Source organism: Colius striatus, chromosome 8 (genome assembly GCF_028858725.1).
Source record: "Colius striatus isolate bColStr4 chromosome 8, bColStr4.1.hap1, whole genome shotgun sequence".
NCBI classification, from domain to species: domain Eukaryota; kingdom Metazoa; phylum Chordata; class Aves; order Coliiformes; family Coliidae; genus Colius; species Colius striatus.
Window position 1 is genome coordinate 30,488,697 of NC_084766.1, and position 9,052 is coordinate 30,497,748.

The window sequence follows — 9,052 nt, forward strand, 5'->3', positions numbered from 1 at the left end:
GAGACCCTGAATGTTGAGAGGTGAGTGGGTCAGATCCTGTGCTTGAGTGACAGAAATACAAGGAATGACAAGCAGGAAAACTAACTTGTTTCAAAGTGCTTTAGAGCTGCTGTCTTCTGAGGCCCACAGCTCACAGCACATACTTCTCACACCACTTCGCTGTTCATCTAACCAGAGATTATGCCATTTGAAGAGAAATTCCATGTGCTGGAGAGATGCAAACTCTCACACTTGGACTGGCCTCTGTCTGCAAGGAGCTTCCAGCTGCTGTGCTGAAAATACCTGGGAAAGGGGCATGCAGAAGGGGAGAGAGGTCTTCCTCTGATGGGTTGCCATGTGGCTCAGGCTGCTTGCATGGTGATACCTTGAGGATGTCATCTGGTGCAGCCAGCCATGATAATCCATTCAGTGAGAACAGGTGCTGGGGGATAATCCTGCTGTTTTTCTTGGTTATGGTTCTTTTCAGTCACTAAGACTGAGCAAATAGGATTATCACAGCAGTGATTCAGGAGGTGAGGTTACTGGTGCTGTGTATCCCTGGCCTATTCCTTGGAGGTTTGTTTGCTGAGCAGCCTTCCCAGGGTGAGCAGTGGGCAGGATGGAGACTGCTTGCTGTGCAGCATCGCCTCAAAACCTGGGCTGGGACAAAGCACAGGAGCTGGGAGGGGGCAAGGGGCTGGGTTGCCAGATCTGCTCTGCAGAGAACACTTGGAGCATATGGCTTGAGCCCCTCGGGGTTTAGTGAACCAGCCCCTCCTGACTCTTGTGAAACTTCAGAGCTAGTCCCTCCCTGTATAAGCACTAGCTCATGCCTCCAGCAGACTTCAACATACAGTCAGGTTTTGTTTTAAACTCCCAGAGTGCTGCACTCATCCTTTCCCTCCCAGTCCTCCTCCACCGCTCTTGGACACCAGCCTGCACCCTGGTGACACTTCCTGCTGTGCAAAGTCAATGTCTCTCTCTTTCTATGTTACCACCTTTTTTCTTCTGCTGATAACAAGCCCTGAACCCCTCCAGCAATTCCCTTCTCCACCAGCAAAGGAGGACATGTAAGGTTCAGTGGCACCAGCCTTTACACAGCCTCTGTGCACAGCCATCTGCTGCCCTTTGCTGGTTTGCTTTGAGACTTAGCTGACATGTACCTTCAGTAACAGCAAAGCAATCAAGCTTGGCTTCATGGGTTTGTGGCAATCTTGGCGCAAAACTGTTTAAAAAAACAAACTGCAAAGTAATCATATGTGTGCAGAGACGAATACAGGAACGGGACCTAGAGACGTGCAGCTCAGGGAAGGTTGTTAAAGCTCCAGCTTGTAGCCATGCTGATAAGGCAGTTTCCAAGAAGTTGCCCAGCCCTTAAATTCTAGAAACTCTCTCTTCCCAGGTCAATAACCTTTTATGGACCAGATCCTGGTGTTACTCTACGAGCAAACACGATCTAGGCAGGACCTCTGCAAGTGATACTGCAGAGAAGAGAACTCATGTTGCTACGAAGGATCCAGAAACTTCCTGGTATAGAAAACCAAAACAGTGAAAAGCACATGTGGTGATTCTGGTAGTTTTGCAAAGCACAAGGAAATGTGTTTCAACTTCATTCTTCTTTGGCTAAGTCTCCTCTTTGGCTGAGAGGGGATCGAGGGGGCTTTAGCTGAGCTGCTTTCCCCTTCCTGTGCTGCCAGGCTGCAAGGCTTAGACTCCCTCCAAGGTGTCCCTTCTTCTCAGCTGCAAGGCTTGGACTCCCTCCAAAGTGTCCCTTCTTCCTGGGTGCCAGGCTTGGACTCCTTCCAAGATGTCCCCTCTTCCTGGGGAGCACTTGATCACCCCCAGAGCAGTGCTCTACATGCAGCCTGCCCTTGACATCTCCCTCACAGCTCCACTCCCTGCTTTTCACCAGCTTTAACTTAAGACACGAGCAGAGACTCTTTGGAGAGGTTATTTCCATAGCACTCTACAGCTCCATTAGCAAAAATGTTGCCCTAGTGAAAGCAGCAAGACTGGGCTGATTAGTCTCAGTCAGTGTTTTGTCTCCTTCGTTTCATACGGATTAAAAAAACCCTCTCATGCAGGTGCACAAGTTGGCACAACAGAGCATGCACTGTGCTAGAGCCCCTCGGGCTTGTGTGTAAACACCAGTAGTCTTTTTAAAACTCTTAGGAGCTGTTTCATAAACAAAATATTTGCTTAATTTCCAAATCATGTGCCATTTCCTTAGCAGGGCTGGTGGTGGAGGAGCTGCCCCCACAGCCCCAGGCTGCAGCCCCACCTCCTGCAGAGCAACCCTGAGTCCTTGCCAATGTGTGGCCAGCAGGGACAGGCAGAGGCTACCACCTCCTGGGCCTGTCCCAGGGACTCCCTGCTCTGACCCTCCCCACAATGCCAGCTCCTGACCGCACTGACTGCTCTCTGAGCAGCTGCAGAAGGGCTGTGTGCTGAGTGTTGTGGCACAAGCCCCTCTCGCTGGTTCTCCATCAGTAACACAGCTATTGAGTAGGCCACATCAACAGTGAGGATGCTCAGTGAGTAGCATTGTGGGCATGAGCTGTTTGTTGCTTGTTTGGCATCTGTGTTTTCCAGCTGGGTGTGCTCTCTGCCTCGCCAGCCCTGCAGAGCAGAGGCACCTTTCTGACCTGAGGCAAATTGCCAGAATGCTGCTGAACTGGGGAACTTGACATTTTCCCATTGAAACTTGCTCCTACCAAAAAAAAGAAATCACTCTTCCAAAAGTCTTTAAGAAGGAGGAATAAAGTTAATGCATGCTGGGTGGGCAGATGCCTGGATTTGTGTGAGATCCCACGCTTGCATGGGAGGCTCTGGAGGGTCTTCATGGGAAGCATCCTTGCATGCTTAGGGGTCTTCAAGAGGAGTGGTGCAATTCCCTGATCTAGGCTTCTTTTGATTGACCTGCTCTTTTGAGCTGCCCTGAGCCTTGGCAGGTCGTGCTAGCTCGCACCTACAACGCATCAGGCCTCGGCTGCCCAGTTAGCCAGGCTCCAGGAAGGTCACTGGAAGGGCTCCAGTGGCCTCAAATAGGAGTTGACTCATGCCCCATGAGAGCAAAACAAAATATCTCTGCATATGAAAAAATATTATGGAAACTGTATCATTCATGCACAAAGGCCACACTTCAAACTTTATCATATAAAACACGTAATATTGTAAATGGAAAGGAAAATTGCACGAGGCCTGGTGTGTGTTAAAATTGTTGGCATGTGACATTGTCCCTTCCCATAAACAGCTACTTCCCGAGGTCTGGTACACAAACAGGCATCAGAGGTGCTGGAGCATGTCCAGAGACTGGCAATGAAGCTGGGGAAGGGTCTGGAGAATAAGTCTGATGAGGAGCAGCTGAAGGAATCAGGGATGTTTAGTCTGGAGAAGAGGAGGCTGAGAGGAGACATGATCACTCTATAACTGCCTGAAAGGAGGTTGTAGAGAGGTGGGGGTCAGTCTCTTCTCCCAAGTAACAAGTGATAGGACAAGAGGAAATAGCCTCAAGTTATGCCAGAAGAGATTTAGACTGGAGATGAGGAAGAATTTTGTCACCTAGAGGGTTGTGAGCCCCTGTCCCAGGCTGCCCTGGAAGGTGGTGGAGTCCTCATGCCTGGAGATATTGCAAAGCTGTGTAGCTGAGGTGCTGAGGGCTGTGGGTTAGTGATGGGCTTGGCAGTGTGAGGGCAGTGGTTGGAGCTGATGGTCTTAAAGGTCTTTTCCAACCAAAATGATTCTATGAAAACTTGGACCTTTTCTGCACTCCTTCAAAGCACTCATTTTCTGTAGCAGTAATTCATTCCTAGGCTCATCCCTTGTCTACTGACCCAGAGCAAACACTTACAATAGAGTTACCAATGATAACTCGTTCTGAGTTGTTGGGGTGGGTTGTGGTGGGGTGACAGGTATGCTCCAGGACCCCATCAATCCCTCAGCAGCACCAGGGGGGGCTGCTTGGGGGCAGAGATAGGTGTTGGGAGCACCTCACAGGCAGGCTCCCAGGGCTTTGTGGAAGACCTGACAGCAGTCAGATCCTGCCCCATGGATGTAGTGCAGAGCCCCTGTGATTCCCACAGCTGCCATCTGTGGCTTCCAGCAATCGCTGCATGCCTTGGCCCAGGGCATGGGATGTAGCATTTCACCTTAAGGAAGCCATGACGAATGCTTCAGCTGCTGACTCCAAGTGGCTCTCCCCTCTGACCAAGGAGCCACAGGACAAACTATAGCTGAGCCTTTTCCTCTGTGCTGTGCTTCCCTTGTTGGCTGGGAGCATCAGGAGCTGGCTGCAGGCACTGCAGAAGCACCGACCGACTCCTCTTAGCTGGGCCTGGAGCACTTCCCATTCATTGCACTGCTGTGCCTCTCTGCCACTCCCCTGTGACACCTCTGTGGCAGCAGGGTCTCACCTCGTACCTTCCAGCAGCTGGGCCTGAATGCAAACACATTCAAGCTTCAAGTGTTACAGCCAGCCACGTGAAATAACCCCCTTGCACCGTTTGTCCACTGTTGCAATTAAATTACCCTTTTTTCCCCCCAAAACCCCATGTGCAGTTCAGGACAGGCAGTCACAGTGTATGAGCCCATCAGTCATCCCTATGTCTCCAGAGCACAGAGCTGTGAGGTGTGTGGTGGGTTCTGGGGCTGTCCTGCCCCAGCGTTAGGGGTTGGCTGTGGAACGTGGCTCAGGGAACTGGGCTGTACTGGCTCCCCGCTGGAGCACGTCCCCTAACCGACAGCAAGAGACATCCAGCTGCGATGACGAAGCTTTTCTGACATTCCAGAAATCCAACAAACAAATGTGTCTTGAAAAATAAGCTAGTGCTTTGTTTTGGGCAACGAGAGAACCGTCAGCCTGGTTGGTTTTGTGTCAGGGGCAAAGCTTCACCGGGAGCCGCAGAGCCCCGGGCGGGAACGCGAGCGTCTTGCTCGGCCACTGCCCCAGCTCACCTCTCCTCTTTTGATGGGTTTGGATGGAGCTCTGGAGGTCTAACTGCAGAGAGTAATGATGTGTGAAAGCTCACTTTCATTTTTCACTCTACTTTTTTGGAAGGTGGAACATTTTACAGTTGACAGGACCATGCTAAAGCCATATGAGGCAGGCAACTATTTTTAGCCAGACGGAGACTATCTGAGAGTCTGCTGCTGAATCATTTTAAACAAGGAAGAAATCATGGGTTGCAAAAGTGGTGCTGTGGGAGATGGGAGTGGAGAGGCTTTTATCGTGCACTTGTTCCAATAACTCTTCAGCTACTTCAAGACTATGATGACAAATATCTGACAGTGCCTGTGGAGCCGCTTCAAGTGTTGCTGCCTGTTATAAAATGCTCCTGCTTTGAGAGAGAGGTGCGTGCTCAGGTTAGAGCAGCTCAAGAGGCTGCCTGTGCTCGCCAGCTCCCTTTGCACCCTGCGCAACCAGGCACTCGAGCACCTCGGCACAGCCCGTCTCTGAGCCCACATCACCCATTAGCTGGACACAATAAGCTTGTGGGACAACGGCCTGGGGTGAAAGGAGAAAGGGTGACCTCAAGCTCTGCTCTGGGTGTTTTTCCACCTGACAGCAAAAAGCACTGCTTGCCTGCACCTGCGCAGAGGTGGCACTTCAAATAAGATGAGTTTGCCAAGCAAACCCAGCCTGGTGGGTAAACCAAGGGATTTTCTGCTTGTTTCCTTTGTCTGACATATCTCAGATTTGCAGCAACACCCCTTCTGGCTGGAGGGCTGGCAGCTATCAACTGAGGCAGCTTAGGAACAGGGAGAGCTAGAAAGTGCAGCTGGTTACAACTCCCTGACCGGCCATGACCCAAGCCACGTTACAAGCCTGCCAGCACATTGGTGGGAACTAATGCATAGCCTAGTTTTCCTTGCTAAGAGTACAAGGCTGGTAAATACATGCCCGGTGTTGCACTGGAGTTTGTGGCTCTGTGGCATGTGCAGCTCTTGGTCTCGGAGCAGAGCCGAGTCCATATGGAATCATGGCACTGCTTGAGCACACCGTGGTGCCAGGCCAAGGGAGGAATACTTCTGCATTTGACCCTGCTGTGGCCTGTGAGGCATTGGTCTGCAATGCTTCCCCATTTTGCAATGAGAAATCAAACCTCTTTGCTTGACCTAGTTTGGTACTTGATCACTGGCCTGTCTTCTTGCAACTGTGGTGAGACACGTGTCCTCAGCCTCCTTTAGACTCGTCCCTTGGCTCTGATTTCCCAAAAGCTGCTGCTCCTGGGTTCCTCTGCATTGAGAACAAAAGTCAAACCCTGTTGTGGGCTTGCACTGCAGCATGGCTGGGGCACAGCGTGTGGCAATGACACCAAGGCATCATGGAAAGGGCCTGTCTCTGCCACACACCAAAACGGTGTCTGGCTTTTGGGGAGATGCAAAAGTTTAAATGAACTATTTCTCTACCAGGCCATCAGTATCATCTACAGGAGGAGTAAGTTCCTATCAAGAGTAGTTTTAGCTGCCAACTTGGTGACAGGAGCCTGCTGGCCAGGGCAGGTAGGTTGCAACTCCCTGCACTGTGTTTGCTTTTGCAAACATCCTAAATGTGGGCTATGAGACTAGGTGGTGTCTCTGGCTGCAAGGCTGCACAAGCAAATTTAGGCAAAGGACTTGATACATCCCCTTTAAAATGCTGTCAGGGTTAGTGTCCACAGCTCAGAAGAAATGATCCTTGAACTCCAGGTTTTGAGGAGGAATCACAGAGTGAGCGGAATGCAGCATGGCCTCCTGTGACCTCTGCCAACCTCTGCACAGAACCCAGCACGCTGCAAAGCCCCAGCTCCATCTCAGGCACTCTCAGCTGTCACCAGAGCTGTCACCTGGTGGTATGGCTCTTACTGTGCGCTGGAAAGAAGTGAGAACCGCATCTGGTGTTAAACGTGGCGCAAACTGCTGAGCTCACACGTGTGAGCCCGCCCTTGGAAAGAGAAGGCTGATGTCTCCCCTAGGACTCAGCTCCCATATGGGATCTTCCCTGGAGAGGCCCAGAGCTGCCTTTCCAGACTGTCCTCTCCTCCCTTCCTCCCTCGGCTAATTCTGCTCTCACCCACCCTGTCTGGGTCCGGCCTCGGGCGTGAGGAAGCTGGTTCAGGCGGCCATGGCAGTCAGCACGCTCACAGCCGCGTGCCACGCTGGGCCCAGCCTGCCCCTGTGCCTGCAGCCCGACGTAATGGGGCCTGACACGTCGTCGTTCCAGAACACGGCCTCTTCAGATCAAATTAATTCTGCCATTTCCATCTGCTTCCGCCTCTGCATAACTGCTGAAGGCTTCCTGAAGCTGACGGCCAAGCTTGCTTTGAAATTAGGCTTTTGTTCTTGAGCACTTTCTGTAGCCTGATGGCTCTGGGTGATCCTCCTCCCTTCTCACCCATAGATGGGCTAGGGGGAAGAGGGCAGGCCAGGGTGTGAAGTGACTCAGCTGTAGGATTGAGCCCTCCCAGAGACTGAAGGGTCTTTGCTGAGAGCCTCTCCATTCAGCTGCTGCCTGCACATGAGGTGAGGGCAGCACTGTAGGCCCCACAAACGGCCTGGAGTGAGGTCACATCAGCACCTTGCTTCCCCAGCTTCCCCAGTGAGGCTGCTGGTCACCCAGGTGTTTCTGAGGGCACAGGAACTGAGGGCTGTGTTTAAAAACACCAGATGATCTCTCTCCTTCCCAGTTTGAGGAGGTGCTCGCTGAATAAGATGTTTGTACTCGAGCCCTAGCAACAGTGTGTCCTGTAGGTCCTCTTTGCATTAAGAGGAACTGAGATTTCGATGGGAACATGATGTATTGCTCATGCATTTCCCTCTCCCGCTTAGCAGCGGTTGCATTGTGTTGCTTATATTAAAGTCCAAAATGCAGTTGAAGCTGGGAGACATGAATAGTAAATGCTGCTCATCAGTTGGTACCCCAGAAGCAAGGGGTTACAAAGGGTATTGGGTGAATAAGATCCTTTTTAATTCTCTGATCAGGACATTTTTGTTCACTGTGTTTTAGCAAAATACAGAGCTGAGTCTGAGCCAGGCTGTTTATATGGATCAGCATTTGCATTTTCCTATGTCTGGTTCTATATACTTACACTAGCATTGCTAGTGTAAGTAGTGCTGGCACCAGGAAATTTTCACAGCCTATAAAGTGCATGGATCAGAAGTGTAGAGAACATATCCTGCATCTGCCTCCCACCTGCAGTGCAACCACCAGTACTTACCTTACAGGTAGGATGGCTCTGGATCAGTGTCCTGGTGCTGAGCTGCAGCTTTCTTGGCTTGCTCTGCTCACTGGGTAGGTCTGTTCTACTGGGATTTTTAATTGTGGTGGATTTTAAACTCCTTAGTTAAAAATTTAAACACCTGAGCATGGTCTTTGTGCCGACTTCAGTATCACCCCTCAGGGACAGGCCTGGTTGATGCTCTCAGTAAGGACAAGTACCTCTTTCTAACCTTGGTTTTCCTTGCAACTGTTTTGTGCCCTTCTCTTGGCTGCCTGTTGTGAAGTCCACATCTCTGTTACACAAGCCAAGGCTGTCAGTGTTTTCCTCTTTGATTGTTCTGTGTGTAGTTTAGATTCCACTAGCAGCACTGAGATTATGTCATTGCATCATTTTAACGGTGTTTTTCTTGGCCGCAGGTTTGATTTTCTTGGCACTGGAGTCAGGGCATCTTTGCAGACATGTACACTTGCTAGCTGCACACTTGGGTTCCCCTTTTGTGCACCTTGTGCTTCCCTCTGCAAATCCAGACTGCAAAGGGACTTATTTTGCAATCCTTCCCCAACTCTCTCGCTGCAGCTAATGCAATCTCTCTTCCCCTTTAATTCTCAGACGTCAGTACTTATCTTGGGTTAAAGTTGTCCTTACGCTACACGAAAACGTTAACGTTTTCTTATTGATAGCAGTGCCTAAAAGATCCAAGCAAGCATCAGGAAGGATTTGTGCTGGTTCTGCACAGGCAATGCTCCTCATCCCCGAGTGCTTCTGCTCCAGCCTTCACACGGGACAACAGAGGGATACGGACAGGGAAAGGGGAGCATCAGGAAGCGGCGACGCAGCATTACCCAGCGGCACAGACGTACCCGCTCTACACTAAC